Here is a 20,595-nt window from a genome sequence, read left to right as displayed (position 1 = left end):
TTTATTGTTTTTGCAATGCTATCATAACTAGTGTAGCACACTGTATTACTGTAGTACCCTGCTTCCTTTGTATGGACTGTTTCTGAACTCACCAGCACGCAGATCTGTCACAGATGCACAATGGCTGTTCCCCTTCCTGTATGGCATCACTGCAGGTGGCAAGCCAGCCAGCAAATCTCCTGTAATTACACAAACTTCCCTGTTGTTTGGAGAAGTGGTAAGAGAGCATTTTTGCATCCAAATGCCAGCCTTACATAATTCTGCATTTAAATGTGAAGGTAACGGCTAAAGGTGTGAAATAGCTCTGCTTTATCTAAATTCTGTATCTTGTTGCTTTCTCTGTGATCCACAGTCTTAAAATGGCAATACAATATTCAGCTTTAGCAATGGATGAAATACTATACAAAGTAAGAATCAATTTCTCTCCTGGTAACAAAGCTCTTGCTCCACAAGACATTTGAGCATAGTCTCAATTGTTTAGGTGATGCTGTCATTTTACTCCTTGCTTTACTAGAATCAATTCCCATTAGTTAATTTCGCTTTATTTGAAGTCTGGTTTATAAAGGGAAAATACTTGATGTGGTAGATACCTCACAAAAGTGAGATTATGAAGAGAAGTTTGATGTCAGACTGCAGATGAGCTACAGTTTCATTAAATCTATAGAAATATTCTAAATTAAGTAAGAACCAAAAAATATATGTTTATATTCTCCCTTAAGCCTCAGTGAAGGACTGAATTTTAGTTTTTCATCAGGTCCTTAAACCTAAAGAAAAAAAATAGTAAGATTTTACTTCCAGACAAAATTTTTACTTACAGAATATCCATAGAATCATAGAATCATAGAATCGTAAGGATTGGAAAGGACCTTAAGATCATCTAGTTCCAACCCCCCTGCCATGGGCAGGGACACCTTGCCCTAAACCACGTGGTTCAAGGCTCTGTCCAACCTGGCCTTGAACACTGCCAGGGATGGAGCATCCACAACCTCCCTGGGCAACCCATTCCAGTGCTTCACCACCCTCACTGTAAAGAACTTCTTCCTTCTATCTAATCTAAACTTCCCCTGTTTAAGTTTGAAGCCATTACCCCTTGTCCTACCACTACAGTCCCTAAGGAAGAGTCCTCCCCCAGCATCCTTATAGACCCCCTTCAGACACTGGAAGGCTGCTATGAGGTCACCATGCAGCCTTCTCTTCTCCAGGCTGAACAGCCCCAACTCTCTCAGCCTGTCTTCATACGGGAGGTGCTCCAGCCCCCTTATCATCCTCGTGGCCCTCCTCTGGACTTGCTCCAACAGCTCCATGTCCTTTTTACGTTGAGGACACCAGAACTGTATGCAGTACTCCAAGTGAGGTCTCACAAGAGCAGAGTAGAGGGGCAGGATCACCTCCTTTGACCTGCTGGTCACGCTTCTTTTGATGCAGCCCAGGATACGGTTGGCTTTCTGGGCTGCAAGCGCACACTGCTGGCTCATGTTAAGCTTCTCATCAACCAACACCCCCAAGTCCTTTTCTGCAGGGCTGCTCTGAATCTCTTCTCTGCCCAACTGTAGCAGTGCCTGGGATTGCCCCTACCCAGGTGTAGGACCTTACACTTGGCTTGGTTAAACTTCATAAGGTTGGCATCGGCCCACCTCACAAGCATGTCAAGGTCTCTCTGGATGGCATCCCTTCCCTCCAGCGTATCAACCGAACCATACAGCTTGGTGTCGTCGGCAAACTTGCTGAGGGCGCACTCAATCCCACTGTCCATGTCGCCGACAAAGATGTTGAACAGGACCGGTCCCAACACCGATCCCTGAGGGACACCACTCGTTACAGGTTTCCAACTGGACATCGAGCCATTTACCACAACTCTTTGCGTGCGGCCATCGAGCCAGTTTTTTATCCACCGAGTGGTCCATCTATCAAATTGATGTCTCTCCAATTTAGAGACAAGGATGTCGTGCGGGACAGTGTCGAACACTTTGCACAAGTCCAGGTAGATGACATCAACTGCTCTGCCCCTGTCCCTCAGTTCCGTGGCTCCATCATAGAAGGCCATCAGATTGGTCAGGCAGGATTTCCCCTTAGTGAAGCCATGTTGGCTGTCACCAGCCACCTCGTTGTGGTTGTGCCTTAGCATGTTTTCCAGGAGAAACTGTCCCAAGATTTTGCCAGGCACAGAGGTGAGGCTGACTGGTCTGTAGTTCCCCGGGTCTTCCACCTTCCCCTTCTTGAAAATGGGGGTTATATTACCCTTCTTCCAGTCATCGGGAACTTCACCTGACTGCCAGGATTTTTTGAATATGATGGACAGTGGCTTAGCAACTTCATTCGCCAGCTCCTTCAGGACCCGTGGATGGATTTCATCAGGTCCCATGGACTTGTGCACGTTCAGGTTCTTAAGATGGTCTCGAACCTGATCCTCTCCTACAGTGGGCCTAAGGTCTTCATTTTCACAGTCCCTGCATTTGCTTTCCAAGACTTTCGTGGTGTGGTCAGAGCATTTGCTGGTGAAGACTGAGGCAAAGAAGTCATTAAGAACCTCAGCCTTCTCCAAATCCATGGTAGCCAGTTCTCCTGATAGCTTCTGAAGAGGGCCCACATTGTCCCTGGTCTGCCTTTTATTTGCTACGTATCTATAGAATCCTTTCCTGTTATCTTTTACATCCCTTGCCAAACTTAATTCTAGCTGGGCCTTAGCTTTCCTAACCTGGTCCCTAGCTTCCCGGGCAATGCTCCTATATTCTTCCCAGGCCGCCTGTCCTCGCTTCCACCTTCTATAAGCTTCTTTTTTCCCTCTAAGTTTCCTCAGCAGCTCCTTGTCCATCCATGGAGGTCTCCTGGCCCTCCTGCTGCACTTTCTTCTGGTCGGGATGCAACACTCTTGAGCACGTAGCAGGTGATCCTTGAATATTGACCAGCAGTCTTGGGCCCCCCTGCCTTCTAGGACTGTATCCCATGAAACCTTACTAAGGAGGTTCCTGAAGAGGCCAAAGTCTGCTTTCTTGAAGTCCAGGGCAGTGAGCTTGCTGCATGCTCTTCTCACTGTCCTGAGGATCTCAAACTCAACCATCTCGTGATCACTAGAGCCAAGGCTGCCCTGGAGCGTCACATTTCCAACCAGTCCCTCCCTGTTGGTGAGCACGAGGTCAAGCATGGCACCTCTCCTTGTCGGCTCCTCTATTGCTTGAAAGAGGAAGTTGTCTTCCACACAATCGAGGAACCTCCTGGATTGCTTGTGCCGGGCCGTACCGTCCCTCCAACAGATGTCAGGATGGTTGGAGACCCCCATGAGGACCAGGGCCTGCGAGCATGAGGCTGCTCCTATCTGCCTGCAGAGCGCTTCATCCACAGAGTCCTCTTGATCAGGCGGCCTGTAACAGATCCCCACCGTAATGTCCCCTGTTGCTGTTTTCCCATTGATCCTAACCCACAAACACTCTGTTACCTCATCACCTGTCCCCAGACAGAGTTCCATACTCTCTAGCCTATCACTGACATAGATAGCAATGCCCCTCCCCGTCTGCCTGGCCTGTCTTTTCTAAACAGCCTGTAACCTTCCATTCCGACACTCCAGTCATAGGAGCCATCCCACCATGTTTCTGTGATACCAATGACATCATATTCCCGTAGCCTTGCACACATCTCTAATTCCTCTTGCTTGTTCCCCATACTACAGGCGTTTGTATAGAGGCACCTTAGCTGAGCTCTAAATGCAGCTGACTCAATGGCTGGGGCAGCTGGAACATCTCTACATCTCTCCAAGCACTTATTACAGGTGCTGGCAACTGACCAGGAGTGTTGGGATGGATCAATGCTCCCCTCCCGCAGCACATCTAGTTTAAAGCTTTCCTGACCAGCCTGGCAAGCCTCCCACCAAAACAGCTCTTCCCCTTCTTTGTCAGACCAGCTCCACCAGCCTCCAGTAGATCTGGCCTCCCAAATGGAGCCCCATGTTCTAAATAGCCAAACCCCTGACTATGGCACCAGCATTCTAACCATTTATTAACCTGCCAGACACGCCTAGCTTTTTTAAGGTCCTCCCCTTTGTCCTGGAGAATCGATGAAAAAACTATCTGAGCTCCAGAGCCCCTAACCACCTCTCCCAGGGCCCTGTAGTCCTTCTTAATGTCCTCCAGGCTACTGCTATCTATATCTCTAGCACCCACATGGACCACTAGAAGGGGGTAATAGTCAGCAGGACTTACTAGAGCAGGCAGCCTCTCAGCAACATCCCTGATCCGAGCCCCTGGCAGGCAACACACCTCCCTCGAGACCGGATCAGGCCGGCAGATGGGTGCCTCTGTGCCTTTCAAAGTAGAGTCCCCTACTACTATGACCCTCTTCTTTTTCCTGGAGGCACCAGTAGCGATCCTCTTTACTGGTGCATCAGCAGGATGCTCATTAGGTGTGGTGGGTGCTTTCTCATTAGCCCCCTGCAGAACTGGGAAGCGGTTCTAGGTGGGGACATTAGATTTAGGAGGAAGCCCCTTGTTGTTAATTGTCCTCTTCCTCCTTTTTTTGTTTGTTTTTCTCGTGACTAATTCCCAGCTTCCTGGGTTGCTGCCCTCCTTCTTTCCTATATGAGCAGTGCTGGACGTTTGCAGCCCCCGTGCAGTTTGGGCCTGGAGCAAGCAGCCCAGCTTCCTCTCAGCTTCCCTGGCATCTTTTAGCTCTCCAACAGCCTCCCGCAGCTCAGCCACCTGCTGCAGGAGGACCTCCACCAGGGCGCACCGAGCGCAGCCCTGCCCATTGCGCACCCTCGACACAAGAGACCAGCCGAGGCACTTTCTACACTCCGAGGTCTGCGCCGCAGCCTCCCCTCTCATCGGCTCTGTCTGGGTGCCTACGCTGGCCACCGCCGGGGCAGAGCTCCCAGAGCGGGCCCTGCTCCTGAGGCGAGTGCTCACCATTCCACTCGCTGCCCGCTCGCCCTGCCTGCGCCAACTGCCGCGCCACGCCCTGACTGCCCGCCCTGGTCGCCGCGCTCCCTGGGGTGGGTTTTTCCCCACTGAGGGCTGGTGCCGTCACTCCTGGAGCCGCCCCCTGTGAGTCAGCTGCTCGCGTGAGCTGAGCTGCCGGCTCCTGGGCAAGTCCTGTCGAGGACTTGAGGCTCCCTCGGTCGCTCTTGCCGCTCCGAACTGAGGCTCCGGGACGCTGTGCTTCCCCCCGCTCCGGTGTTAAAGGCGTCCTCTCTGGAGATACTCACCTCGGCAATTGATCGTTAGTGGTCGATGATGACCCTTTTGAATCTGCCACCGTCACTCCTGGCGCCGCCCCCTGTGAGTCAGCTCCATATACAGCTTCACAACAGTCTCTTTTCTGGCACATTTCAAACCAGGAAAATTTTCTGTGTATGTGTCATTCGGATTATTCTGTTTATGATATTACTGTCACCACTTCTTGTTACAAATGATTAGCCCAGATTTACAGCAATTCCTAGAGGAAGTATTATAGCTTGTCTGACAGCAAATATAGGCCTCTAGGTATGTTTTGTAATAATAGGCTGCTGTTTATTGGTTTGGGGGCTTGTTTGTTCTGATTCAGAGTTTTAAATGATAATTTGTACCTGCCCCATCCCTGACAGCGTTCAAGGCCAGGTTGGATGAGGCTTTGAGCAACCTGGTCTAGTGGAAGGTGTCCCTGCCCATGACAGGGAGCTGGAACTAGATGATCTTTAAGATCCCTTCCAACCCAAACCACACTATGATTCTATGAATTAACTCTTTATCTTCAGTGATCTTGGCATGTTTTTATGAGCTAGAATCTAGCTTTAGCTATATAAATAAGACAAGAGTGAGCAATCAATAGCTTTGCTTAGGGCATCATAATGGCAAATATTTCAGAATCAACAGATGAAACATAAAATCTGTAACAGTCCTACCAAGTGACAGCTGAAACAAATATTGAGACAGGTGTCCACTAAAGTGTCTAAACATTTGGCATCAGCTGAAGTCAGGCATTATGTTTTGTTATTGCTGGTAATTTGTTTATATAATTGGAAGAGTATTTTCATACAAAACTTGCACTTAATTGGGAATTCACGCAGAGCGTAATGTCCACATGTTACCACGAGGATTATCTTTGACAGTCACCTTGCTCTGCTGTTGTATCATGCTGGACCTGTGAGTAGCATCGTAAGATTTTCTTCCGGGGTGTTGATGTATTTCTTCCTGCCGAAGCCCATGGCAGCAGCGCTGTTGGGGGCTGACCTACTAAGGAGCAGTTCAGCTGAGAAGGACCTGGGAGTATTGGTGGATGATAAGTTGACTATGAATCAGCAGTGTATCCTTGTGGCCAGGAGGGACAAGAGTATCCTGGGGAACATTGGGAGGAGTGTGGCCAGCAGGTCAAGGGAGGTGATCCTCCCCCTCTACTTGACTTAGTGAGGCCACATCTGGAGTACTGTGTCCAGTTCTGGGCTTCTCAGTACAAGAAAGACAAGGAACTACTAGAAAGGGTCCAGCGGAAGGCCACAGGGATGATCAGGCATCTGGAGCATCCCTCTTACGGGGAGAGATTGCACAAGCTGGGCCTTCTCTAGAGAAGAGAAGACTGAGATGGGATCTCATTAATGCATATCAATATCTCAAAGGTGGCTGCCAGGAGAATGCTACCAGACTCTCGTGAGTGGTGCCCAGCGACAGGATGAAGAACAATGGCCATAAACTAAAACACAAGAAGTTTCACCTCAACATGAGGAAGAACTTCTTTACGCTGAGGGTGGCAGAGCACTGGCACAGGCTGCCTAGAGGGGTTGTGGAGTCTCCCTCTTTGGAGACACTCAAAACCCACCTGGACATATTCCTATATAACCTGCTCTAGGTGGCCCTACCTTGCCGGGGGGGTGGGCTAGGTGATCTCCAAAGGTTCCTTCCAGCCCTAATGATTCTGTGATTATGTATGTGACAATGATTTCGTGACTGGGTTTGCACGTGGTGAGTGATTTCTAGCGAACAGTTATTTGGGCCTGCTGAGTTTATGTGGGTTTTTTGTATAATAACTAAATGTCCATATTTATCAGGTAGAAATACATAACTACTTTAATGTTCATTTACCATAATCTTTAGGCACTCCTTTAAGCTATTTCTGACTGGGCGCTACTACGATACTGCCAGATGAAATCTGCTTAGCAATTGCAACCCTGCTCCTCTCTTCTCTCTACAATTTTATTATAACAGGTTTCAACAGCTCTAAATGGGTAATTGTAGCTTTGGATTCCTTTGTGGCAGGAGCATCATGGCAAATTTTTATTCAGAGATCAGTGGATCCATCCGCATTAGTTTCCAGAGCTGTGTATCCAGCCCTTCCCAGGTATGTGGTGCTGCGGATGCTCAAGGGGCAGGCACTGGCTGCTGAAGCTGAGCTCACCTGCTATACTGTGAAAACACCCTCCTTCAAGCTGCCAGTCAGTCTTGTCTGACAGCTAGCCAGACACTGTGCACAAAATCAAAACAGTCTTCTCCCAGAAAGCCTGCCCTGAATGTTGAATACTTGGGTAATTGCTCCGCTGTAGTAGCAATAAGGAAACTGTCCTTGGTCCTCAGTGCTAATTGTTACTATGAGTGGGGTGCACACAGAGATACAACAGCTGTGAAATGAATTTCAAAGCAAATTTTTCAAAGCAAAATTTCTTTTTGCTTTGAATTGTAAGCTTTGTATTAGCAGGTTTTAATCCAGTGAATAAACATGGAACTGGGAGAGGAAGGGAAAATTGTTTGCCCTTTTCTCAAGTACAGAATAGTGAGAGAACAGTTTTCAAGTTACCTGTCATTTGCGAGTACATCACACTTTTTTTGTTTTCTTTGAGTGTTTAGCCTTCCCAGGGCCGATGCTTTTACTCTGCAGCACCTTGGTATCTTCACTGGCTTTTGGTGCATCATGAGGAAATCCATTCAGTACAGCCATCTCTATCCTTACCTGTTATACAATATAGACATAATAATTTTGGTCTTTAATTTTCCTTCTATTTTATTTAATGTGGTTTTGTCAGATTGTTTCAGAGACTTTAAATCCCATAGTGAACACATTGCCTGTTAGTAATAATCTGATAATGCTGTGAACATAAATATTGGGTTTAGCCGAGCAGTCATATTCTTTCTTGTATTTGGAATCTAAGCAGATAGGGAATGCTTTTAAGTGAGAGAAGTCTACTGTTTTTTGAAAAGCTTTAATGATCAGATGGTTTTGCCCTTTCTTTCATTGTTTTCTTACCAGTATGTCTCATCATAGATGCAGAGCTCACCTTTAACAGTAAAAAAATAAGAAAAATGCAGAGATCATTAACAGCCTGTGGAAGTTCCTCGGTGTGAGGGCAGCATCGCTCGAGTCGGATTCTTTTCCTGTTACAGGTTATATTGGTGCTGTGCTTCTTTCCAGCGTGACCAGCAGGTGGGGAGAATGAGAAAGCTGCAGAAACGCAAACCCAGCAGCAGCTGCATCTCCCCGCTTTCAGCGGGTCCTGGGGCTGCTTCTCCAGCGCTGGGGAAGTGGGCTGGTGGCTGCGTTGTATTTCATTAGACGTTGTAAGCAAGTGGTTCTTGCATCATTCTTCCAGGGTATTCCTGTATTTCTTCCTTGAAAAGATAACCTGCATTTACTTCTCTCTAGGATCTTCCTTCTGTATAAATATAACTGCCTAAGTGAAGTAACTGAAGTGTATTACAAGTAAGTGGTGTTATTTTGATAATTGCCCTGAGATGAGAGAGACTAGATTATCTCAAGTAATTTCTTGGCAAGCTGAAAAGCAAATTATTAATAAGAAGCTGGGCATTTAAGAAATGTTACAACATTTTTTTTTCCTCTGAAACGTTTTCTTTTCTAAAAATGCCTCTGGTGTTTTTAGGTCTTGCAGTGGATGGAAAAGAAGGCCAGTTTTTGCCAACTCACCTCTTCTGGTAAGTTAGTCCTGAATTGTCTGATACCTCCTGATAAATAGAGAGAAATCTCACAACCTTTTGTTTTCAAGGCTTCTTGGAAGCTCTGTACCTGTAGTGGCCAAAAAACAAACCAGGAAAGTCTGCAAAATGATACAGATTAGTGTCTCCTGAGAGTCCTTATATGCAGAAGTGTCGTTATGGTACCGTAGGTGCCTTTGTGAACTCTTTTCTTGCTCAGTTAACTTTTAGAACTAAAACGACCATTGCAATAGGAAAAAAACCCATCCCTGTATTATCAACACTGTTTACAGCACAAATCTAAAACATGGCTCCATGCTAGCTACTATGAAGAAAATTAACTATCCCAAAACCAATCCAAAACAAAGACAGATGTTTATTTACTTCATGTCCTTAAAAGAGTAGTATAAAACTAAATGAGTAGCTAACTAGTAAACTCAGTGTCTCAGTAAAAATAATAGACGTGCTGGTTTGCTTAAAGATGTTCAGCAAGAAAGGATGATCAGCAAGATGCTGGCTGAGCACACCCAAAGTTACCTTGTTAAACTACGTCTTAGGCATGTAATTACTGGTAGCTCAACTTACCGTGTAAGAGAGCTTGTCATCTTTCTTCCTCCTTTGCCACCAGATATTTAACATCAATTTGCATCTGACACAGAGCTTGCAAAGCTGATTTGCGTGGTGTCTCAGCCACTGAAACACTCCCTCTGTTTAAACATTGGTGCTCTCCTTCAGAAAATATTCTTGGGATTGATATCTGGAGTTCTTTCAGTTTGTACTACTACAGTTTGTTTGTTTCTTTGATGGTATTGCTTCATATTGTATTGCTGCTAAGGCTTTGGAAAGTGTCATAAAAAGATTAGGAAGCATTAATATGATGATGAAAGTAAAAGAAAATGGGTGATGTTGATGGTGGCTACCATAAGTGAACAGCCAGCCAAGCAGTAGCAGTCCTTCTCCAGGGCAACTGGTAGAAAGATTCTAAATTTGATAATAATAAGAAATACTTTAAGCCAGTATAAATGGCACTTGATGGTCATGAAAGTAAGTTCCAGCACTGATCTGTCACATCACTGTCAACCTGGAGACAGGTCCATGGAGCCATACTTCAGTGCATCATGACTGGAATCTGCTTCTTGGACATCACATTGAGCACAGGGCAAAGGTACCTCTGCAGCTGGACAAGAAACTGCATCACTCCCATGCCTCATTTATTTACAACCAGATTCTGGTGTTACAGAAAAAGGGAAAATCACCTCTTTTCTCCTCTGAGTCCAGAAGAGGACCCTTTATTAAGGCCTTGCAAAGGCCATGAGCTATTTTCTATTCACTTTTTTGCGATACAGGATCAAGGCTTGATGCAGGTTTAGGTTCCTTTGAATGCCTTTGCTGCCATTACTCATCTGTCACAGCACTCCACCTCTGCACTTCAATAGATTATGGGCTTAGTTTTGTAAAATCCAGACGTACTTTGTAATTTTGGCAACAGGCAATCAGCTTTGGCTGTAAATACTATACTTAAATGTGTGCACATAATAGGAAATGGCTTTTTATGTGTTTCTTCCATAAATGATGATTTTCAATGTTTAATCAGTGATGGAACAGAATTTGGCAGCTTCACAGCATTTTGATGAATTGAGCACTGATGTTTCTGATGAAAGAACTGGGTTATGGCCCAGCTAGTTCTTTGAAGTACTTTCCTCTGTGGATTATTGTTAGACTTTCTGTAGGGTCAGGATAAGTTTGCTGGTCTTTGCACAGAAACTGGTTTCTGCCAAGCACTGTGACATTGTACAGATAGCAGCATCTACATCTGTGAAAAGTAAAATAGGGAATCAGATGTACGTTCTTGGCAGAGAAACCTATAGGCTTCATTTTGTCCTCCAAGTGGGTGTTAAAGAGAAAGGGAGGTAAGATAGACTCCCAATAGGTGAGCACAGCCAAAGGTTTGTAAAGAGAGTGAAAAGCAGGATTGCACTTGTATTCCTTGGATCTTGCGGAAAGACATAATTACTGCCTACATTGCACAGTGCACATCCACAGGAGTAGATCTGGCTGCTGGCTGGCTGACACTGAAAATAGACTGCACTTTTTGTTACTGAGTATGTCAACTGTTTCAGCATTTTCCCCTAACAAATGGAAGGTGTGCGGGCAGAGATGAGATCTGTGTGTGCTCAGTTCTTTTCAAGACTTTTTATAGCATAAGTCAAGCAGCTTTGAACAATTCTCCTTTGACTCATTAACTATCAAAAGGAAATGTAGATGGGAGGCATAAAACTGTTTCTTTTGGAAGAGCATAGCTGCAGTATAGTCTTCCTCCATAAGGAAGCATCCTTCACATGAAGCCAAACTTATACATAAGCAAGCACTGACACATTACATGACATATTTATAAGACAAGGAAATATATAAAGAACAATTCAATTGTATAAACACGAAGTGCCTTTGAGATACGATTGTCTCATGTCCTGGTGTCTCATCAGTTCTCCAGCTTCTGGCCCAGGGGAATATAGATCCTTTATCGTATTCTGTGTGTGTGTATTGCCTGTCCTAGGATCTCTCAAATTGCACAAGATATTTACGTTTAGACTGCTGAATTAAGACCATGTAGATGAAAATACATGAAGTTTGTTCCTAGCTGGTAGAAATTCAACCTCTAGAGACACATTAAGCCTGAAAGATGCAGTAAGAGTCCTTATGCACAAGGTGCTAGTTTTAGAGTCCTAATCTGTAATTTTTTTGTAAGAACTGGGTGATGGAATAAAAGTTATACTTGTTACATTTTCAGACTATGCCACATGGAAGATACTGTAAGCATTTTGGAGTGAATGGTGGTAAATAAGTGCTTAAAATGGAGAAGGTAAGGGTTTTTACTGTGAATTTTGACAACTGTCTCAGTGACAAGAATGAATTAGTAAAGGTAGGGACCATGAAAAATGGGTGAATGACTTCAGTTAAATGTGTGCTTTTTCATGAGGTGGTTAGAATTACTGTATGTGTGAATACTTCAGATCAGAAGCAGGATTAATACATGTTCAGTACTAAAATATGTTATGTAACTGGGTTTATAATAAACAATTCATGTATGTATATTACGAAAGAGGAAATTAAACCTTAAAATCTTTGATTTTGAGCTTTGGTATAGTGAGTCCCAGGGTGGCTGTTATAACCAGCAATATGGCAACGTTGCGCTACCTGTTAGATTAGATTGATGCAGAACTGAGTTTGCGGCTAGAAAGGACAGTCCCTGGCTGGCAGGAGGCAGTTCCTGGAGGAAGAATGAAAAGGAGAGACACAATTATAATTCAAAATTATCTTGATTAATTGCATAAGTGATTTGAAATCAGTGAGATGAAATCCAGTCATTTCAAGTGCTAAATACATGGGGAGAGATGTGTGTTTGTAGGCAGGGAGGAGGTATTATTAATACAACATGGAGAGTGATTATAATACCATCACCATGACTGGGTGATTGTATTATAATGGATCACAAACTGAATAGGGATCAATGGTGTTTTCTGCAAAAGAGGGATAAATCTAAATTTGGGATTTTTGAATGGGAAGATGGTGCATAGGGAGCAAGAGGTGAGACTGCAGGTGAAGCAGAAGGGCCGGTTCTATACACCATGACTTAAGAAGATGTACATACATTAAAAGACAGCTACAGGAGATCCATAAAAATTATTAGATATTTAAAGATCAAAAGGCATGATCTTCAGGTGATATAAATCACTTCAGACTCAGTTCCCAAAGAACTAAACTGATTCACACCAGCTGAGCAGCTGATTAAAAGAGTTATTTTTTGAATTTTCTTTCTAATCTAACCTAACAGTGGCAATTTACATTAACTTCTCAGTGCCATCAAGTTTTCCCCAAGGCTTACAGGAAAGAATTATTTGAGTGTCATAATTTCTCTCTCTTTTCATTTTTATTTTAAACTGAGCTATAGATTTTTTTTCCAGTTTCTATTTTAGCATTATTTAAAAATGAACACAGCTAAAATGGAAAAAAAGGAAGTACTTTTTAAATACAAGGCACAATTAACCTCTGAACCCTGCTGTCTCTTGATGTAATTGCTGCCAGAAGCCTAATAGGATCAAAAAAGAGTAATAGATAATGAGAAAATCTCCTGACATATTAGAGGAGATTAGAATAAAAAGGACTTTAGGAAAAAGAAGGGCAAAAAGCTACACGCTCCAGGACATAAGACAGCCTTTTTACAGCTGAATGGAGGAAACTACTTTCTCAAAGAGCATGTTATCCTATAGTTGCCCTTAATGGGCTTGTCTTACTTTGAAGCATCTCCTGTTAGCCCTTGTCAGATGGAAGATACTGCAGCAGATGGACACAGCTCTCGACAAGTCTGGCATACATAGTTTTTCCTAATTTGAATTCTGTGCAAAATTCTGTGCTCCTGCAGCCAACCTCTTAGTGATGTGTAAAGGTGACTTGAAAGGCCTATTTAAAAGAAAAGCAAAGGCAAGCTTCTTTTATTTTGTCTGTGTATTCATGTCTGTCTGTATATTCCTGTGATATTCATCCTCGCCACCATGTTGTTTCAACATTCTTTGTGTTCCTATGTGTTTAATTTTCATCACAGCCTGGATCAGTGGGGTGAAGAAAGGTATCTCCAAGGATTGGTCTAGGAAAAGGTAGACAGCAATAAAGAAAAGCATAAAACGAAGAATGTGAAAGCATTGCTTGGGTACTTAAGGACAAAATTATAAGTGACAAAGTCCAGCTGCAGCTAAAACTAGCAGGGAACACTAAAGATAGTAAGAGTAGGTTCCAAAAATGTGCTAGCTACCAAAGGGAGTTTATGAAAAAGTGAGAGCCTAGTGATAGACAATGAGGAGAAAACAAATACTCAAGAACTTTTCTCCTCAGTGTTCATAGGAGAGCTTGCTCCCACACGTGCTGCTGCAGCTTGGGAAGGAGATGGCAACCAACAGCAACAGGTTAGTGACTACTCAGAAAGGCTGGTTTTCTTAAAATCTGTGTGAGTGGTTGCGATTCACCTGAGGGTGCTGGTGTGGTGGCTGTGAGGCTGCCGTCTGTCATTTATCAAACTCATGACAGTCAGGGAGGTGAGGTTGGGTGTACTGCTGCCCTGCATTCGTAATGGATGGCTTTCTCAGCAAGGTTTTGGCACTAGTCTGCTTGTGGGGCTCCTCAACTGAGCTGATTTAATACCATGATTAATTTTTCATGGTTCTTTTCTTCCCCCAAGCCTACGTATTGCTCTTTGGATTTGTCAGTGACTCATTTCTAACAGCCTAACGCTGTTGGAGCTATATTCTAGTGACAAGATATGTGAGCTTTGGTTGATTTCTCCTAATATTGGGTACGTCTAGGAAATGTTATGTTTTGAAGGGAGAGACTGGATTTTCACCCTTACTGGCTCTTTACAGTGATCCTCCTTAGATCCTTCCTTAAAATTAACAGACTACTTTAACAAATGAATAGCCAAAAATGGGATGCTGAGGAGAGATTTTACTCCTGCACTTTTTAATGTGCAAGCTTAACAGCAGAGGTGGGGTGTTTCTGATGTAATCTGGGCTTTATGGAAGTAAGAAGCAGTTAACTGAGTTGGATTATTTTGGTTGAATTAATACATCCTGTGCACATTTTAAAACTTCTCATAGCTTCTTTCGCACTTACCTGGAAATCTTTTTCCAAGCCACTTGAACCACATCACAAAATCTTTTTGCATCAACTTGCAGCTATTTGAGGACTATATTCATGCTTCTTCTAGGTTGTGTGAAAATCGTGTCTGACAAAACCCTAATTTTGGGAATTGCCTCTTTTCCTGTGAGACTGAGCCAAAATAGTGTGCCTCCAATGTTTTATATTAATGGAGGATCTGGCCTAATATGTCTATTTCTGGCATCCACGGTAAAGGCTGTGTGTTGGTCTGACTGTCATCTTTGCTTAATGCTCTTAAATGCCCCAAACCAGAGGAAAGAATGGGCTGAACTGAAGAAAGTGAACCTTCTGTTTCAACATCAAGTGTTACTTTAAAGGTTTAAAAACGTAAATGTCACAGGTTTTTTTTCTGTGGCCCTTAGCTCAATGGGAAAAATCCTCAGATGGCAATGAGCTTCAAGCTGGATCTGTATTACCTTTGATTGCTTGTTCATTAAACTACAATAGGTTGATAGAACTAAGGGCTGTAAAAGGTCTGTGACTTTCTTCTAAAGATGTACTCTGTCTTGATTTGAAGGTCTCGGTGCTTAATCACTCTTTCAGTTGAAACTTAGTCTTGTTTCCAATTTGAATTTGTTCAACTTGACCTATCTACCAGTGCTTCTTGGTTCGCCTCTGCTTAATTATAAATCCTGCTCTGACTCAGCATCCATGTAGGTCTCTTCTTGAGAAGGTAAGCAATATAAGCTTGTAATTCTTTCAAGTTTCTGTCTCTTCAGTTTTGGGCCATGGTTTTCCAAATGTAGACGCCAGAACTGGAAGCAGCATTTCTGATTCAGTGCTATCAATAAATGCGCTGAAGTCTAATCTTACTTTTCCCAAGTTCATATATTGATGGAACAGCTTAATGTTCCTTGTGTCTTCCTAGCAGTCAGAGACTAACAATGAAATAATTGCTTATCATTGGTCCATTTTAACTCTAGATTAATTTTTAGTCACTGTTTTGCACTTTTCTTTCTAGGTGTATAATGTGAATGTGATTTTTATTAAAATATTTTGTGGGCTTAATTGTTTCATATGCTGAATTACTCAGATCATTCTGTGTAACTTGTCTGTCTTTGCTATTTATCATTCTGCCTGATTTTGTCAGCTGTAATTCATTTAAGATTGTACTAGCCTTACTTCAAAATCATTTATGAAAATGTTACATATTCCGAGGTCCACTGCTGCCCCTGAGGAATCATATTAAAATTACTTGTGTTGCACAGTGTTTCTCCTTTTGTGACTATTTCTAGAGATTCATGGGCCATTTTTTAATTCATTTAATGTGTGCTTTATTAATAATGGATAGCGTTAATTTTTAGATCAGATTATCATATGCTTATACATAGTTCAAATGCCTTATAGAAGTCTAAATATATCCTCACAGTTATCTTTTCTAAACAAAATTGTGACCTCATCAAATAATTAAATAAGATTTGATCAATAAAATCTGCTTTCTATAGGGTCATCATCACTGGCCATAATTATATTCCAGCACTTATTTTTTAATTGATAAACTGATACAGGATTTAACTGAGAGTTTGCCCATGTTAGATTAATTGGCTTGTAGTCATGCTGGCTGTCCTACTTGCTTTTCTTGAAGGTATGTGCACCAACTAGCCATCTTCTGAGTTTGTCAGAAATATACAGCAGTGGCAGATCTCTCCTCAGGTAGCTGTAGCACATACTTGATGTATAAGAAAAATTTTGAACATGTCATCAAAATATTTTATAATTGAAAAAAACTTATCTGGAGAAATTATTTTTGTCATATGAGACCTTTTTTATTTTAATACTGTTTTTAAAAAATGAACCAAATTACTATTAGTGAATAGTTAAATGTTGCTTAATACCAGCTTAACCAAGGCATCTCCTCCTCTAGATGAAATACTTTGTCTTGTGTAAATGAAGAACATTAAATGTAGTTTACAGCAAATCACTGGTAAAATAAAGATGACAAAACATCTTTTCAGGGTGATATAATTATTGGCTTTGTCCATATTTTGATGCCTCTTTGAAGTCGAATCAACCTGCGTATAATTAAAATTCAAAGCATGTGTCCTTGATTCAAGGGTAGATTGAGCATCTGGTAAGAGCAGCAACCTCGGTCTTTGTATTGGCACAAAAAACTGAACCTACTTTAACCAGATGATCAACTGCTTATGACTGAGACCTAAAGAGGCAGCAGGGAGAAATTCAAATCTAAGCCCTTCTGAGGCATTGTCAGAGGCAGGTGAGAGGCAGCCTGGAACTGAGAGGGAATGGGCAGTCCCCAGGGGTGACAGGATTCGAGCTGCAGCTGTCACACGGGTGGAGGAGGAATTATCTAAGCCAAGAGATTCAGTGCTTGATAAAGAAAAAAAGAGCACCAAAGGGAAACCCTTAAAATAAACAAAATACTAGAAAAGGCAAGGGAACAGCATGGCAGGAGCATGTGCTGGCAAGATGAACCCAGAGTTCTTGCAGATCTGGGAAGGGAAAATGAAACTATGGATAGAGCATAAAACCAAGGCTTCATTTGCATTTGCATTTTGAAGAGGATCAGGGGGGACTTTATCGCTTGCTGCAACTACCTGAAAGGAGGTTGTAGAGAGGTGGGGGTCATTCTCTTCTCCTAAGTAACAAGCGATAGGACAAGAGGAAATGGCCTAAAGCTGCACCAGGGGAGGTTTAGATTGGATATTAGAAACAATTTCTTCACAGAGGGAGTGATCAGGCATTGGAACAGGCTGCCCAGGACAGTGGTGTTATCACTGTCTCTGGAAGTGTTCAGAAACTGTGTAGATGAGGCCCTCAGTGATGTGGTTTAGTGGTGGTCTTGGTAGTTGGACTTGATGATCTTAAAGCTAGGTCTTTCCCAACCTACCTGATTCTACGATTCTATGATTTGACATTGACACAAAATTAATCTGACTGAAACTCTTGATGGAGGCTTCCTAGCAAAAAGACGACCAACCAGAAGCAGGTCACCTGTGTCCACCAGCACAGGAAGAAAGTTCTGATGGTTGTGAGCTGTGTGCTCTGAATGCCAGGACATGGGCACTAGTACGAAACTGTTATGCTGGCATGAGGAGATGATGTTGTCTATGACTAGCAAACTGTAGCAGCCCAACCCTAAGAAGAACTGACAGCAGAGGAGGAATGATCAAAGTCAGTGCGATGCAATACCACTTATCTTCTGTGTTGCTATATTATCTGAAGAAATAGGCAGACATATTTCTGTATGCAAATAATTATGATGTTTGTTTTCTCATTAGTAATGCAGAACCAAAGTTTTTGAAGTATGTTGACACTTAATTCTCTTGTAAATTGAGGGGCTTATGCATGAATTTGGCTGTCTGGATACCTTTAAAAAACTGTTCTTTCAGCTAAAATGTACTGAAGTGGACAAGCCTGTTTCTGTTTACTTCAGCAAACTTTGAATTAGGCATAAGTTTGTCTGCTTGATTATTTTAGCATTTCAGTCAAATCACAAAACCAGTCTTTTATTCTGTTCAGTGCTCAAGGTAATTTGATGACAGATAACACCACCGTTTCAGAACTGACACATACCTACTCCTTCAAAGAGAAGAATCTATGACAACTCCTCAAAGTTGCTAGGACAACATGAGGGAAGTTACAAATTCTTCTCCTAGAGAAGCAGCACTTTTCTTGCTGCTGCATTAATTACATTACTCTATATTTATCGCAGTTCAGGAGAAAAGTGACAATTAAGCTATGACACTTTTCTGGAGAATTGCCATTTTGTTTAGAAACGTTGTGAAGTTGGGGGCACATAATCAAAATGAAATGGAGACCCTTACCACACTGTGCTTACCATTATACTTTAGATAGAAATTTTTCCATCAGTGCCCAATTTAGGAGTTAATGTATCATTTGCTTTAGAAGTGATAAGAGAAGTTTTGAGAACCAAAATTTGGTTTTAAATACAGCACAAGGATCAGAAATAAAGAGTTACCTCATTTGTATGCTTGTGGGGGGAGATGTAGGATAAGATACTATGACTAGGGATACTTGAAAATGTTCTTTGAACTTCTTATTTTCCCATCATAAAATGTCAGTTCACCAAAACTGTGGGAAATTCTTAAAAAAAAAATCTTTTCCAACTTGAGAAACATATATACCTTTTTATGATTTATCAAAATACCCTGTTTAGCTTGATTTCTGAAATCAGCTCCTTTGATTTATCTTACTTTTTGCAGAAGAATGATTCATTTCACCTCAGAAATCTTAATGATACTATTTTGGGTAGAACAAATATGAAATATTCTGAATGTCTCAAAAGGGGCTTCAGGTGACTAGTTGGAGGAAATGCATAGATTCTCAACTTTCTGCCCCACGTGGAAAGGAGTTAAAAATCCTAAGGATTGGTAAACTCCGTTCTTGGACAGCCTTGCCTCTCTCATACTATGGGGAGTCCTGTCTCAGCTAGAGAGTCATGCTGTCTGATTGTTGAACATCATCCCTAAGGTACATACAGGTGGTGCTCTATAATACACTTAATTGAAGGTTATATATACACCTGCTTACTCTCTTTCTGGAGCAGCATGGCAAGGAAGCAATCTTCAGAACTGTTGTGACAGTAGGGGGGGTACCTTAATTTATTGCTGGCAGATAACTCCCTCTTTGCAAGGAGCAAGGAGAAAGCAGGGAAGGATGTGCATTTAGATGTTTCCAGAGCTAATTTCCTAAAACCTGAAGCATTAAAGCAATTAAACTCACTTCTATCCTGTTTGAGCATAATTGAAATAGCTGTGAAAAGAATTAAAAGTAACGTTTTTTTAACCTGAAGCATTGATAATCCGATACTTAGAAAGGACATCAAGCAGAGGACGTGAGCAGCAGTATCAGAGTCAGAACAAGCTATTTTCTTCTCAGAATCTTGCTCTATTTTCTCTACACTGCTTGTTAGGTAGCACTGAGTATGTTGTAAGGGCTCTCATGGTATCTATGTGCACTGTTACTTTTTTAATGCTTGATGTTACTTAATTGCCATTGTACGTTAGTGTATCTAGAATTTCTTCAGGGTTAGTTGTGTAGAGGGAGATGATACCACAAATATCTAGAAAGGTCAAATACACCCACGATCCACAAAGATCAGTACAGCTTTGTCAACAGATTCTAGTTTACATTTTTGGACTGTTTCATCACAAAATGAGCCCGGTTACTATATCTTTGTACTATATCTTTGTCTCTAATTTGAGACAAAACTGAACTTGTTTCCTTGTGTCTTCCAACTTACTTTATGACGTCAGATGACCACAAAAATTATACATGAATGATGAACTTCCTGAATCAGAAATCTAAAGTAACATTTTGGGAACATAGGTGAGGTTCCATACAGACATTTGAAATTAGGATTTGGCTCTTAGTTTTGCCTTACCAATTTGTGACACCAGACAGAGGCTCTTCAGTAAGAGCCTTCAAAATAAATAAGATTTTTGCTGCTTATTTTGGCATCTGACAGTTATTGGCTTTGAAAGAAGACCCAGCTACAATAAATGGCATTGGATTAACTAAATAAATGTGCTTTCAATATTTACAAAGTTTCTGGCCTTAAATTCTTTGAACATATGTGCTGATTTAATGTATTGCTTTGGATATTCTTATGTCATGAAACCATTTCAACAGATGGCTCATGTATGACCCCAGAATTTCAGTGGATGTCAGCAAAGATACGCTAGATTAGGTTTAACCTTGGCTTAAACACACTGAAGCAGATCTTGCCAGGTAAGAAATGGGCCTGTGGACCACCACCCGACTGTGGTGTTCCTATCACTAATTTATGTACGGCCACTATTCTTATGCAATACCACAGATAATTTTGGTCAGTGATATATTACAAATAGATTCATTATTTTCCACTGAAAACTATTATATTCTGTGTTTCTCTTCAAAGATATGTACTCCTATCCTGTGCATTTTACAAACTAAAAGTAAATCTGCAACATTAATGGTATTTACAGCTAACATGAAATTTAAAAGAGTCTTGAAAGAGATGGAGAAATAAGTCAAACAGGAAAAT

This window comes from Strigops habroptila, chromosome 7 (genome assembly GCF_004027225.2).
Source record: "Strigops habroptila isolate Jane chromosome 7, bStrHab1.2.pri, whole genome shotgun sequence".
Taxonomy (NCBI): Eukaryota; Metazoa; Chordata; class Aves; order Psittaciformes; family Psittacidae; genus Strigops; species Strigops habroptila.
The sequence above is the reverse complement of the archived record's forward strand: the minus strand, read 5'-3'. Positions refer to the sequence as shown.